This window comes from Bubalus bubalis, chromosome 3, assembly GCF_019923935.1.
Source record: "Bubalus bubalis isolate 160015118507 breed Murrah chromosome 3, NDDB_SH_1, whole genome shotgun sequence".
Taxonomy (NCBI): domain Eukaryota; kingdom Metazoa; phylum Chordata; class Mammalia; order Artiodactyla; family Bovidae; genus Bubalus; species Bubalus bubalis.
In genome coordinates, this window is record NC_059159.1 from 41,164,243 (window position 1) to 41,178,931 (window position 14,689).

A 14,689-nucleotide genomic window follows, 5' to 3' on the forward strand; every position below is an offset into this window, starting at 1 on the left:
ACTGCTCATTCCTTCCTCACCTGGCCCCTCCCTTCTGGCCTCTTTTGCCTGCTGTCTCCACCTGGTTATCTCAAGGGAGCCTTAAACTCAGCATGTCTAAACTGAGGCCATTGCTTTCCCCAAACCCACTTCTTCCTCTGTATTTCTTATATAGTCTGACGACATCATTATCAATGCAGCTCCCTGCTTCAAACCTTCCGTAGGGCACAGTTCTCATAAACCCATTTTAAGTGGGTCCCTATGACCACAATGGTAAAGATAAATGGGCTAACCCTGTCTTCGTGGACATTGATTCCAAGTGTAAGAATCATTAGTCAGAAATGGGATGAGGCCATAAAATAAAATCAAAGGGGTACATTCTCAAAGCAAGAGCTTAACACAAGATCTAGTCAGCTCAAAAGATGGTGGATGGTGCTGTGCTGTGCTTAGTCGCTTGTTCACATCTGACTCTTTGCGATCCCATGGATGCAGCCTGCCAGGCTCTTCTGTGCATGGGGATTTCCCAGACGAGAATACTGGAGTGGGTTGCCATGCCCTCCTCCAGGGGATCTTCCCAACCCAGGGATCAAATCCAGGTCTCCTGCATTGCAGGTAGATTCTTTACCATGTGAGCCACCAGGGAAGCCAATGAAAGATGGGGAGGGGGTTAATTTGGGAGCTAAGAGCAAGAGAGATGGAAGAAGACTCCGTTCTTACAAGGTGCTGTGTGTGACTTCCCACGGCCTGAGCTCTGCTCACCTCCTCCCTGCTCCTCTCCAACCCTGGTGGTCAAGTGGTTAGGACTCCATGCCTTCCCCGCCAAGACCCCAGGTTCCATGCCCGGTCAGGGAACTAAAAATCCCACAAGCTGCATGGCACAACCAAAACAAACAAACAAAAATGACAACAAAAACACCAAAAAAAACCTCTGATACCACCATTTGTAAATTCCTCCAGACTTCTCCTGTTCTACCTTCCTTGCCACCACTATCCCACCAGCCTGGGACTTGTTTCTCACCTTACAAACCACAACCACCTACTAAGGTGGTCCAAGAGACCACCTGGGTCCAAGAAAGAAATCCAGCCTTGAGCCTCTCTCTCATGCTCAATCTTTCTAAACCACAATTGTGATCATACCATTTCTCTGCTTGAAAATTCTCAGTGGCCCCCACCTAACTGCTATGAGGAAATAAGCAGCAACTCCTTGGCTTTCATGATACAGCCCCAGACTGCCTGTCCAGCTGGCATCACCACCGCTGCCCCCAGCGGCAGGCCCTCTGCTGCCCGGAGCACGCCGTGCTGAGCCCTTGCCCGCTGTCAGGCCATCTCTGCTGTCTGGATCGCCCCTCCTACAGCTGCCTGCAGCCACCCCTCTTTAGCCCACACTTAGTCTGCTCAGCAGTGTGGCTTCCTCCTCAGGCAGAGAGCTGCTCCTTTCCCCGTCAGCCAGTCTCCCTGCACGCAGTGGGCCCCCCAAGGGCTCTGGCTTTATCCAGCCAGATTATATCCCCCAGGGGTGCTTTTACACCTTCACCATTAGTGAGCGCTAAACCTTTTACAGGCAATATCTCATTTAATCCTCACATGAACTAGGTAAATGCTAATATCATCATTTCCAGGTGAGTGAGGGAGGCTGGCCTGCAGCTCAGTAATGTTCCTGAAGGACAAATTGACTTTATCTGGTGAAAGGCTGCAGCTATTCAGCCCTAAAGAGACCCTCAGCAAGGCCAGGGTCATTAAGGAGACAAAGGTTCCTGGCCGTTGCTGCATACAACAGAAAATTTTGAAACACTCTGGCAGCTCCTTCCAAGAGATTCTCAGGTTCCTGCATAGAGTGCATTTCACATAACCCTGCCCTTTGGTGCCCCTCTCCCCAGAAATGCGGTTTCTCGGAGGCCTCACTTTTACCTGGGGCCTGCAATGCTAGTTACTTCCTCACAGACTGGTAATGGGTGAGAACCTTGATTACAAAATATGTCCTCAGAATTCCACCAATTAATAGCTCATCTGAGGAAAACATAAAAGACCAAAACTCACCAAAGAAGTAAAAAACTTAAATGTAGTAATAATTGCAGAATATCTATACATTCTTGTCAAATTACCACCTGCCCCAAAAGGCAATGGGCTCAGACAGGTTCACAGGCAATTCCAAACCTCTGAAGGAACAGACCATGGTCCTCATGCTACTAATTCCAGAGCCCAGAAAAAGGATTGGGGAGGGGGTGAGCTTTGTGTTTTCCTTTATTCTTTTCTATGTTTTCTGAAACTCTACACAGAGTGTGTATTATTGTATCAGAAAGAAACACAAACCATTCAAATTATGGGAAATTTTCATAAGAAAACAATTACAGATTTGTACAAAGTTTTATCTATAGGCGAAGGAGCTTTTACAGATAATCCCTGAACAACAATCAGAAAATGACATGTCCAGCAACATATTATTCACTTTCAGTCTGCAGACCTACAATGAGCCAGGCACTCGGGATAAAGTGGCCTGGTGGGCTGCAGTCCATGGGGTCGCTAGAGTCGGGCACGACTGAGCGACTTCACTTTCAGTTTTCACTTGCATGCATTGGAGAAGGCAATGGCAACCCACTCCAGTGTTCTTGCCTGGAGAATCCCAGGGACGGGGGAGCCTGGTGGGCTGCCGCCTATGGGGTCGCACAGAGTCGGACACGACTGAAGCGACGCAGCAGCAGCAGCGGAGTAAGCGTGGTACTTATCCTCATGGAGTTTATACTCCTGTAAGCAGACAGACATGAACTAATCTCCAAACTATATATATTATAAGCTCTGAAAAGTGGTACTAAATACCTAGATTACAACGAGAGTGCATATTGCTAGTGAACCATCGAGCAAAATCACCCACCTTGGCCAGGCACTTGCTATCTTGCAACAAGAGGTCCTCATAAGGAACACGGGCCTGCTGTCAAAAACTAACCAGGAGAATCTGGGAGGGGCCCAAGAACCAGCCCATAATATGCTCTACCAACCTCCCAGCATCCTTCTTGCTGGAATCCATCTTGGCTGAGAGATGTGAGTGCCACCAGGAAGGACCCTGCGTTAGACTAGATATGGGCCAAGCAAGATGACTGGCCAGAGACCACCAGGAAACTAACCCCATTACCATACAACCTGAGACTGTGAGCCACGCGGCAGAGCAGTTCTCTTGGGTTCCCTCACCCCACTGCCCGGGCGCCCCTTCCCAATAAAGTCTCTTGCTTTGTCAACACGTGTGTCTCCTCAGACAATTCATTTCTGAGCGTTAGACAAGAGGCCACATTCGGCCCTGGAAGGGGTCACCCTTCCTGCAGAAATACGATACTGGGAAGAGAGCCTTATCTGGGGATCAGCATGATGGAATATCAAGCAACTGTTCAAACTAAGGCTATGTGGATGAATGTTTGATGACATAGCATATGTGTGACATAGTAAGTGAAAACTTCAAAGCAATGTGTATAGGTTAGTATCACTTTTGTATAAAAATTATAGTTACACAGAAAAAAGGCTGGAAAGATATACAAATCCAGTAAAGGGCAAAATGTTAGCCATAGAGAGAGTTACAGTTTCTGTTTTCTTGTGCTTCTGTATTTTCCAAATTCTCTTAAAGATCTCATATTACTAATGCAATATTCTTTGTGAAAACCTCATTCAATTAAAAAAATATATATTTTATTTATATTTATTTATTTGGCTGCACTGGGTCTGCAGCATGTGGGATCTAGTTCCCTGACCAGAGACCAAACCTGGGCCCCCTGCATTGGGAGCACAGAGTCAGCCACTGGACCACCACAGAAGTCCCTCAATTTTTTTAATTATTTTTTTATCCTGGTAAAGTATACATACCACAAAACTCACCATTTTACCATATATAATTCTGTGACATTAAGTACATTCACATTGTTCTGCAACCGTCACCACCATTCATCTCCAGATCTTTTCCACCTTCCCAAAGTGAAACTCCATGCCCATTAGAGACTCCCCTGGTGGTCCAGTGGCTAAGACTCTGCACCCCCAATGCAGGGGGCCGAGGTTTGATCCCTCGTCAGGGAACTAGATCCTACATGCCTCAACTAAAGCTCCCGCATGCTACAACTAAGACCCAGTGCACAAAAATAAACAAATATTAGAAAAGAAAAAAAAAACACTAACACACCCATCCCCACCACCATATCCAGACCCCCGCCCCAGCTCCCCCAGCAACCACCTCCCTCGCAACCATCAAGCGTCATTTAATTTTAAAGTTCAAACATTTAAAGACCAAGCCTCATTCATCCTTTCAATGTCAACTACTTCATCTGCTAAACTCCTATAACTAGAAAAGACAGCCCATCAGACCGGAGCCAGAGTTTTATAGAGCTGAGAGACAGGTCTAGGTGGCAATTTTGGGTGATCAGAAGATGGGAGGTGGAAGGTGTGGTAGTGGGAGGAGATTCTAAAACAGAGATGGGAAGGTGAAGGAACTGCAGGCTTTGAAGTTCACTCTGAGAGCAGCCAGCATATTCTGGTGCAAGGACCAACCAACCATAAACTGAACTTCAGTTTTCAGTTCAACACTGATTGTCCCTGGCTGGTAACACACACACACACACACGTGTGTGTGTGTGTGTGTGTGTGTCTGTGTGTATATAAAGATGGAGTGGAAAAGGGACAGAAAGTTAAACCTCAAAGAATCACGCCTCCTAGGAACCAAACACAGGAATTTCCTTCACAGTACTCTTAACAGCTGGCCGTGCAGCACCTGCCTGAATACATCCAGTGACAGAGCTCCAGTGGAGCCCTGACATTCCGGAGAACATCCAGACAGCTTCATAAATCCCCAAACACATAAATACAGAAAGGATTGCAGAGGCTTCTGGCTTTTCCCTGCCTTTTTTTTTTTTCAAATGTCTCACCTCCCACTGCAAGTTAACTCCCTTTTCAACTTTCTCCAAAACTATCTCACCAGAAAAAATGTTGTCCTGGCTCAAGCAACTGGGAAAACGTTCCTTGTTTCTCTATGAAGTACAGTAGACAGTGGACTTATTCCCAGCACAGCAAAATTTATCATTCTAGTTTTTCATTTACCCCAAACTCTTTTTTTTTTCCCCCTCCTGGCCAAGACCTATCCCTTCTTTAGATATCTTTGCTTTTTCTTTCCTAACATCTTTAATATGAGCAGCTGATATTCTTTTTGAAAGGGCCATTTTTCACAACAGGAGTTTTAATTAGTTGAGAGTTACAACTGAGTTTGCAAGTCAAATCTGTGTCTCAGGAAAAATTACTACCTGTCAAGAACCTTTGAGATTGCTGAAAACTCTTGAAAAATCAGAGCATTGTTAGATCTGCAAATGCAAGGTATATACTAACTACATGATTCCCATCCCCAAACGCCACCCTTTCCTCTCTTTTATTAACAGCACATTCCACTTTTCTTAGAATTTGGAGAACATGATTGATTGTAGATAATAAAAGCAACTGCTGTTAAATACACTTGTCCATCTTCCCACCCAATGCAGCCAGGAAAATGGTTTATAATGACTTCACCCTGCCCTGCTGAAGATGAATGGGTGATCTGATGGAGAGCTAGAAGGGGTACAGGGACAGGATGTAAAAGAAGCATAAGGCAGTCAGAGGGGCTGGGTTGATCTGGCAGAAAGGCGGGGGTTCTTATGTGGGAAGCTTTGCATAGAGGGCACCGGGCTCCTAGGAGCAGAGAACAGAGGGAGGTCCTTTTCAGAAACAGGCTGAAAGTTAAGAGGGTGAAGCTAATTTCAAAATACCACCTAGGATGCCCATCGACAGATGAACGGATAAAGAAATCATGGTACATATATAATATAGAATATTACTTAGCCATAAAAAGGAACGCATTTAACTCAGTTCTAATGAGGTGGATGAGCCTATTACACAAAGCGAAATAAGTCAGAAAGAGAAAGACAAATACTGTATATTAATGCATATATACGGAATCTAGAAAAATGGTCCTATTCACAGGGCAACAACGGAGACACAGACATAGCAAACAGACTTGTGGACACAGGGCGGGAAGGAGAGGGTGGGATGAATTGAGAGAGTATTACTGAAACATATACACTGCCATATGTAAAATTAAAGAGCCAGTGGAAATTTACTGTATGACACAGGGAGCTCAACTCTGGTACTCTGTGATAACCTAGAGGGTGGGATGCAGTGGAAGGTGGGAAGGATGTTCAGGAGGGTGGGGGACATACTTCCCTCCCGATTATATCTATGGCTGATTCATGTTGATATCTGGTGGTAGTAACACAATATTGTAAAGTAATCATCCTCCAATTAAAAATAAATTATTTTTTACAAAATCACCTAGAGATAGCCCCTTCCACCTCCTCACTAGCTGTCCTTCAATGACTCAAGTCTGCACTTCATGTTCCTTCTTCTATCTAGAATCTCACCAGCCAAGAGGCTTGTGTTAACAAAGGCAACTCCTCTGAGAAACTGAGCTGGTGGTAATTTTGAGAGAGAGAAGATAACTGGAGATAAAGGAAAACTACTGCCTGCAAGTTTCAAGCAGACTGTGACCAGAAATCTGGAAACACCATCATCTTCACAGGACTGCTCTCAGGAACTAATGTGGATGCCGATGACAGTGTCCTGCAAATAAAGTGCTACCCAAAGGTACAGAGTGCAGAAGTGGGAATCCTAATGGCCCGTGCATGTATGCTAAGTCGCTTCAGTTGTGTCCAACTCTTTGTGGCTCATGGACTGCAGCCCTCCAGGCGCCTCTGTCCATGGAATTTTCCAGGCAAGAATACTGGAGTGGGTTGCCATTCCCTCCTCCAAGGGATCTTCCTGACCCAGGGATCGAACCCATGTCTCCTGTGTCTCCTGCATTGCAGGCAGATTCTTTACCGCTGAGCCACCAGGGAAGCCCTAATGGCCCAGCACCACTTTAAAAAAAAAAGTGACATTTAACTTCCTATTTTACTTCAAAAGTAAGAGTGGCAGTTTGAGAAAAGAGAGGTTACACCTGGCATATGTGACTTCACAAGGAAATCAGTCTATGAGATTTTCTCCATGGAATCCTGTGCATAAGATGGAGACCTAAAGCTGGATAAGGTGTATTGGTAAGTGGCCAAACCAACACGCCCCAAAGTGCAGATTATTAGATGAATATTAATCTAGAGGGAGGTTTCTCTCTCGGTTCTAAAGGATCCATTCTAGCCATGTCTGGCTCAACATTATTCTCAATTCTCTTGAAAAAAGGTATCGGGGAATAGTGTAAATTCGTACAGTTATTGCCAAACCAGCAGAAGACAAACACTATCATCAGCAAAGTGTGGAATTCAGAATAATTTTTATGTCTGCAAGTTACATTTAATCCCCATACAGTAAACCAGAGACCTTAAATTGATGAACTGGACTTGTGTTTTGTTTAGCTTACTCAACGTTGAGAAAAAATTTAAACTGGCTAGTAGCATGTAGAACCTAGCTGGTTTCACATAAAAATCCAGACTTTCAGTTTCAAAAAGCCAACCTCATTCTTGCAGGGCAACATCAGCTGGAGGTGAGTGTTGCCATCCAAACTCTTGGATGAGCTGTGTGCCTCCATTTTGGGTACCCACCATGGCCCAATTCACCCCATCTCACTGGCCAGGCCCATACTGGCATTTGACTTGGTGGCTTCTGCAGTAAATGTTGGTTCATATTATTAAATGTTTCCAATTTAGTGTAAATGTGACTTGATTGTGCGTTAAATGTTAATTTAATCTTCTCCCACTCTCAGTCTTTGCAGGGTTCTGCTCCTGCAGCAAGATCCGACAGGTGATCACAATTTCATAGTGACAGCCTGTGCATACAGAACATCTCAGTTTTCCAGTGTGCTCGAGTGTCCTTTGGTTTATTGAGTCTCTCCAATATTCCAGGAAGTCTGAGTTTATTGTCTGTACTATAAGGGAGATCAACTAGCTAACAGGGGTGAAAGGCAAGATTTCAACTCAGGTCTTGGGTCAAATCTTCATCTACTATCTCCCACCATACTATGTACCCCCTCAACCTCAGGAGACAGCCCTGATTCCAGGCTGACCCAGTCAGAGGAGATTAAGTCCAAACTGGAAAACTGCTGGGCTGTTCTGAAAGCGGCCAGTATTTGGAATCTCTGCTATACTTCCGTTTTTAATCTTCTTAAAAAAAAAAAAAAAAAAAACCTGTATAGTACTGTTTAATCCAAAGACAGCTGATTCTCATTTACACTTAACCTGTGTTGAACTCACGTACTAAATTTTAAAGCTCTGCTCTCGAAAAATGCATTTTGTTCTTTAAGATCTCCTTGGTAACAACACTCATAATTGCTATCTGGGCCACAAAGAGAGGAAAAAAAAAAAAAAAAGCTTGGACTCAATCAGTGACTGGAGTTAAAATCCAATTGGAAATCCAACTAAGTTCCAGAATGACAGCTGTGTAGCAGATTCAGAGAATAACCAGTCCATACTGAAGGACCGGGAAGTCCCAGGAAAGGGGGACTCTCCAAGGTAAAAGGGGAAACTCAGAGGACTTCCCTGGCAGTCCAGTGGTTAGGACTCCGAGCTTTCACTGCCAAGGGTTCAGGGTCAATCCCTGGTCAAGGAACTTAGTTCCCACAAGTTGTGTGGTGCAGCCAAAAAATTTTTAAATTTAAAAAAAAGAGAGAGAGAGAGAAGAAAGAGGGAAACTCAGTTGAATGCCTGACTGAACTGAGTTGGGGTAGTATTGAGGTCATAAATAATACAAGAAAAAAAGGGCAGGTACTAACTTCAGGAAAAACAAAAAGCTGTCCAGAAAATTATAAGATACAACCTGGATTTGCCCTGAACAAAATTACAGATTTTCAACTACACACAAAGCATGAATCACAGTCATATAACAGAATATAAATATGATCAACTTCGACAAAGTAAACGGTACAGAAAATAGGATGGGCAGGGGATAGAGAACTGAAGGGCTGAGTAGGAAGATACCAACATTCTCAAATCACAAAAAGTCTTCATCAGAGGACAAGTAAAGGTACAAGCATGTTATTTAAAGCTAAAAATGTGATCAAGAGATCCATAAATAAGTGGTACAATCATATGAAAGGAACCAGGAAGGTGAGGTAAGACTGGGGAGTTGGTTTTTTTTTTTTTTTTAATTTTGGCTGCACCCCATGGCATGTGGGACCTTAGTTCCCCCACCAGGGATCAAACCTGTGCCCCCTACATTGGAAGGCAGAGCTTTATCCACTGGACCATCAGGGAAGTCCGTAGCAAGGTCAGTTTAAGTGAGCTAAATAATCATCTATCTTAGCAGAAAAGCAATAAATAATATTGAAAAAGGACTGATAGAGAATGAGTAGCAGGAACATATATTAATTTAGAGATATGGATATAATTACCAGAATTTAAAAAAAGAAAAAGGTCACAAAACTTAAAAGTGGTATCTCTTGGGAAGAGACAGAGAAAGATCACTTTTTATTATAAGCCTATGTGCATCATTTGATTTATTTTGGACCACAAGCATATAGTATATAATTTTAAAAATATTTTATCTACTTAGAAACCCAGGGGGGAAAAGATAAGGCAAAGACCACCTAAAAAAGTCTGCCTCCCAATCTAGCTACCAACCAATGTTGCAAGGTTTTACCTTGAACTCGTGCATGATCAGTTATCAGCCGTGTCTGACTCTTTGTGATCCCATGGACCGCAGCCAGCCAGGCTCCTTTGTCCATGGGATTTTCCAGACAAAAATACCAGAGTGGGTTGCCATTTCCTCCTCCAGGATCTTCCAACCCAGGGATGGAAACTGCATCTCCTGCATTGGCAGGCGGATTCCCTACTGCTGAGCCACCTGGGAAGCCTTTACCTTGAGCAGCAGTTCTTAAAGTCTGGTCTCTGGACCAGGCGCCTATCAGGAGCATCACCTGAGAACTATTAAGAAATACAAATCTGGGGGTCCTACACTAACCCTAACTAGTCAGAAGCTCAGGGGTGGAGCCCAGCAATTTTGTAGATCAATAAGCCCTCCAGGTGGTTCTGATGACGGCTCCTATTTGGAAACCATAGGGCTTGAGCAAAACAATACAGCATTTTTTGGTGCTATCACCTCCTCAGCTCCAGTGTTAACAAACCATTCAGGCCATTTCAGGTGAAGGCCTGAGCCCCTTCTAAGAAACTATGCAGTAAAAACATTATTTTTGGCTGCACTGGGTGTTCATGGCCTTGCACAGGCTTTCTCTAGTTGCAGTGCACGGGCTTCTCACTGCAGTGGCTTCTCTTGTTGCAAAGCACGGGTTCTAGGCTCGTGGGCTTCAGTAGTCGCTGGCTCAGTAGTTGTGGCACATGGGCTTAGCTGTCCCGCGTCACATTGGATCTTCCTGGACCAGGGATCGAATTCACGTCCCCTGCATTGGCAGATGGATACTTAACCACTGGACCATGAGGGAAGTCGCAGAAAATATATATTTTAAAGGAATCTCTGGAGTTAGTTTCCCTAGGGTTAGGGCCACAAGGAAGTGAGCTCTGCCCTGTGTGAGTGCTGGTGGCAGCCAGCAGCCAGGACCCACCTAGGAAGAGTCTTGTGAGAGGTATCATTTACCATAGCCATCGAGGGGGAGGAGTACGTGCCGGGCAACCCGGTGGCTGAGCAGCTGAGTAGGGTGGGAGTGCCCCGTGGATGGCTCTGTGTAAGTCATCTGCTATTATAAGGAAGCAACAACCACTTCACTTCTGGCTCCTGACATTCTGAACAGAGCTCTCGGATATCCTCTGGCTATTTCTGGCTTAAAATAGACCAAAGTGGGAGGGGGAGGCAAGATCTTGCATCCTATATAGACTCTGACGATGGGCTCCAGGGTATATGCTCTGGCAGCTCCTTTCTTCTGCTTCTATTTGAAGGGAGTCAGAGTTCAAGGAAAGTAGAGAGTATTTCATGACGGCCTCGACAGACGCAACAAGCAAACAAAGCCTCAGAATCCTTCTTAACACTCTGTTTATAAAGCTACCACTAATCATTGTTGGCAGGATGAAATGTATCATACCTGGTTCAATACACCCATGAATTCTGTCATCAACAGAAGCCCCAAAGTTACCCTAGCGTCTCTTAGTAGAAACAGGTGACTGTCATTAATGATTTATAATTTTCCACATATTTTCTTTCTTATGGTAATGAATTTCAGGAGCCTATTATTGGCTGAATGAAATAGGGCTCATTTTCCTTTCTCTTAAACAGCCTTGTTGCTTTCCAGGTGGCTCAGTGGTAAAGAATCCACCTGCCAATGCAGGAGATGCGAGTTCCATCCCTGGGTTGAGAAGATCCCCTGGAGGAAGAAATGGCAACCCACTCCAGTATCCTTGCCTGAGAAATCCCATGGACAGAAGAGCCTGGCAGGCTATGGTTCACGTGGTCGCAAAGAGTTGGAAATGACTCAGAGACTAAACAACAACAAAAAGACTTGCTGGATTTAGGTCTGGGGGCTGATGAGCCGATGTGTGTGCCTAATTAGCCTTAATCAGGGAAATTAAAATGGAAGTTCCAGAAACCAAATTAGGACTGGTCAGAGTCCCACCTGAACAAAAACAGAGTCATCTACATTTTCAGTCCTGTTCCCTTCCTTCAAAAGGCTTATAATACAGCTTGGAAAGCAAAAGGAAAATTATAAATCAACATAAGTAAGTGCCCAATTGCCGATAAGAAAATAACACCAAAGGTTCCCAGGATGGAATATCTGAGAGTTGAAGAAGGCTTTGTGGAGGGCATAATTGGGTTTGGACAGGCAGAGTGTAGAAGGGAAGACATTCCAGACAGGAGGAACAACCAGGGCAAAGAGAGGGGAGTGGGAATGAGCCGGGGCGTGGGGTCTGTGAGGACACAGGCTTGCCTGTGGGAGTGGAGAGGGGAATGCCCTGGAGAGTAGTGAAGACTAAAACTGAATTTGGGCAAGGGTGGAGCAGCACCCAGATGGGAGGGATGGGCCCTGCAGGCAACCCGAAGTATTGCTCAAGTTAGTTGCTGAGTGGCAGTGGTGTTGGAGAAAGATTAGCATCTTAGTGTAAGTGATGAACTGAAACTTGGGAAGGAACAACAGGAGATCCCCATCTGTGGTCCACTTTCTTAGGTCTCTTCTGGGTGCCACACTGAGGGGCCTGTTGTCTCTCCCTGCCTGCCATCCACAAGATAAGGATTTCAGAACAACTTCGTGGCATTTCTTCTCACTGCCATGAAAGAGGGCCCGAAGCTCCTCGAAGCTATTTGAGGGCTGGGAAATTACGCCAGAGGTCTTATGTGACATACTCTTAATGAAAGAACCATAGCGGCAATAGGGTATGCTGGTGAAGAGGCTGGGCTTGGAGTCAGCCTGTCTGGATTTGAATCCCAGCTGTATCACTTACCAATCTGTGATCTTATAAGTTATCTAACTTCCCTGCACCTTAGTTTAAGGCATCTATAAAATGGGCCAATAACAGCACTTACCTCATAGGGTTGTTAGGTAGATTAATAAATTCAAAAAAAATTAGGCTGATGTCTCACACATAAGTGTTCACTATATGTGGCTCAGAGAAGGCAATGGCACCCCACTCCAGTACTCTTGCCTGGAAAATCCCATGGACGGAGGAGCCTGGTAGGCTGCAGTTCATGGGGTCGCTAAGAGTCGGGCACGACAGGGCGACTTCACTTTCACGCATTGGAGAGGGAAACGGCAACCCACTTCAGTGTTCTTGCCTGGAGAATCCCAGGGACGGGGGAGCCTGGTGGGCTGCTGTCTATGGGGTTGCACAGAGTCAGACATGACTGAAGCGACTTAGCATAGCATAGCATAGCATATGTGGCTATTATCAGTAGTAGCAATGGCACCCCACTCCAGTACTCCTGCCTGGAAAACCCTGTGGACAGAGGAGCCCAATAGGCTGCAGTCCATGGGGTCGAGAAGAGTCGGACATGACTGAGCGACTTCACTTTCACTTTTCATTTTCATGCATTGGAGAAGGAAATGGCAACCCACTCCAGTGTTCTTGCCTGGAGAATCCCAGGGACAGGGAAGCCTGGTGGGCTGCCATCTATGGGGTCGCACAGAGTCGGACACGACTGAAGCGACTTAGCAGCAGCAGCAGCAGCAGCAGTATTATACAACACATTAGCTATACTGTTCTAAGATTCTTTTTATGGATTATTTATTTCAAGTCAACCGGTACACTGGTTTTTCTTAGAAAGTCTACACATCCTCAACTGCATCTGAATCCACGTAACCACTGGATATTTGCTTAGCATTTTAGAGCTGGAGAGAACTTAGAATTATTCAGTCCCTCTTTTAAAGATGAGCAATAAGACACAGGAAAGCTATGTCAGTGCTTAGTAAAAATATTCTTTCCACTGGTTTGAATGGTCCAAGATCACAAAAGAAATTAGAGATGGAGCATCCAGGCTCCCTCTTTAAACCGTTCCAGTCTTCACGACCACTTGTAACAGCTCCTTCCCATTAATATTTGCAACCTGAATCTCCCAGGAGGACTTAAAATTCACGCCTTTCCACATCTTCAAAATTTCCAAAAGGCAACATGACTTAAGTGTCTCACTCTGGGTGCCGCTGGGCCCAAGACACAATATTGTCACAATCAGGCAAGAGGAATTCGGTTTTCCCGATACGATTTTATCCTCCAGGTTGCATTTACTACCGACAGAAGCCCACATGTGCGTCTAAGACACAGAACCATCCTAACTGGTGAGTGTGCATCACAAGACCGAGGCAAGGCCTCTGGGAGAAGAGCCTGGCCGCTGCAGAAGATCTGATTAATAAAAAGATAAGCAGCCAAGAAATAAATTAAACAACTGCTCGGAGAGAGAGCACAATAGAAAGGAGGCGGGGTGTGGGGGGAGACTTGGTGCACACAAAGAGGGACACAAGAAAGATAGGGCACTGGGGGAGGGTCAGAACTGACTGTCTAACGTTAGACTCACCACATGCTCGATTCCCAAATCCAAGCCAAAGTGAGAGCCCCTGTCCTGCCGATGCGTGCTGGGCAGCACATTCTGCTCCAGGACGCTTTCTGCAGCAGGACAGAGCATGAATGCCAAAGCCAATCCCCTCCATCTCAAGTCCTCACTGCAACACAAAATTACTCACAGGGCTTATCTTGAAACATCCTTTCATCTCTGCCTCCCACTGACCTAAAACAATGCCTATAAAAAATACTCAAGACCCCTACAGTAAATCCATATCCCCATTATGCACTTACTAGCAAGCTGTTTATCCTGAATGATACACGGCCAGTTTGAAAATCTGCCTTCGTGTAAGCGGCTTCTTATAAAATAAATAAATAAAAGCTGTCATGAATAGCAGAGAGCTATCAATTCAGACAAAATTCACAGATTCCAATGCAAGCAGCTAAGGTCCTTAAGCCTTGAGCACAAACAGCCTTTACCCTGAATTAATTGAAAAACAAACAGATGGGGGAAGACGGGATCACATGCCGTGCTATACAATGCAACAAATGATGTGACGTTCTTGCTTCTATTTCAATGGCATTTTTCTTCTTAACTTTGTAAAAGCAATAAGTGCTGACTTCAGGAAACTCAGGCAGGACAATAAGAAGAAAACCAGGGAGTCACTTCTGAAAAAGATCTTGAATTGATGACTGATGGTCAATAAAGTCCCAAGTCAGGCCAAATTCCAACCCAATTAAGAACATTCTCCTAACCCGTTCCCAAGCTGACTTTCTAGTTGGGCAGAGTACCGTTTACTGCC

General features: G+C 44.9%; 1 protein-coding gene and 1 long non-coding RNA gene across 4 annotated transcripts in view; both read right to left on the reverse strand.

The window, feature by feature from the left end:
- Positions 1-14,689, reverse strand: part of NXN (nucleoredoxin) — a 161,036-nt gene that overhangs the window by 101,419 nt on the left and 44,928 nt on the right. The window lies entirely within an intron of this gene.
- The window catches only part of LOC123465576, a 46,749-nt gene that overhangs the window by 28,556 nt on the left and 3,504 nt on the right, over positions 1-14,689 (reverse strand). The window contains exon 1 of one of the 3 annotated variants that reach the window (XR_006640816.1): positions 14,181-14,689. The exons of 1 other annotated variant lie outside the window; for it this stretch is intronic. This is a non-coding gene — a long non-coding RNA (uncharacterized LOC123465576). Of the gene's footprint in view, positions 1-9,594; positions 10,257-14,180 lie in introns of those variants that run through there. One more of the 3 variants, XR_006640814.1, reaches the window with a different exon arrangement.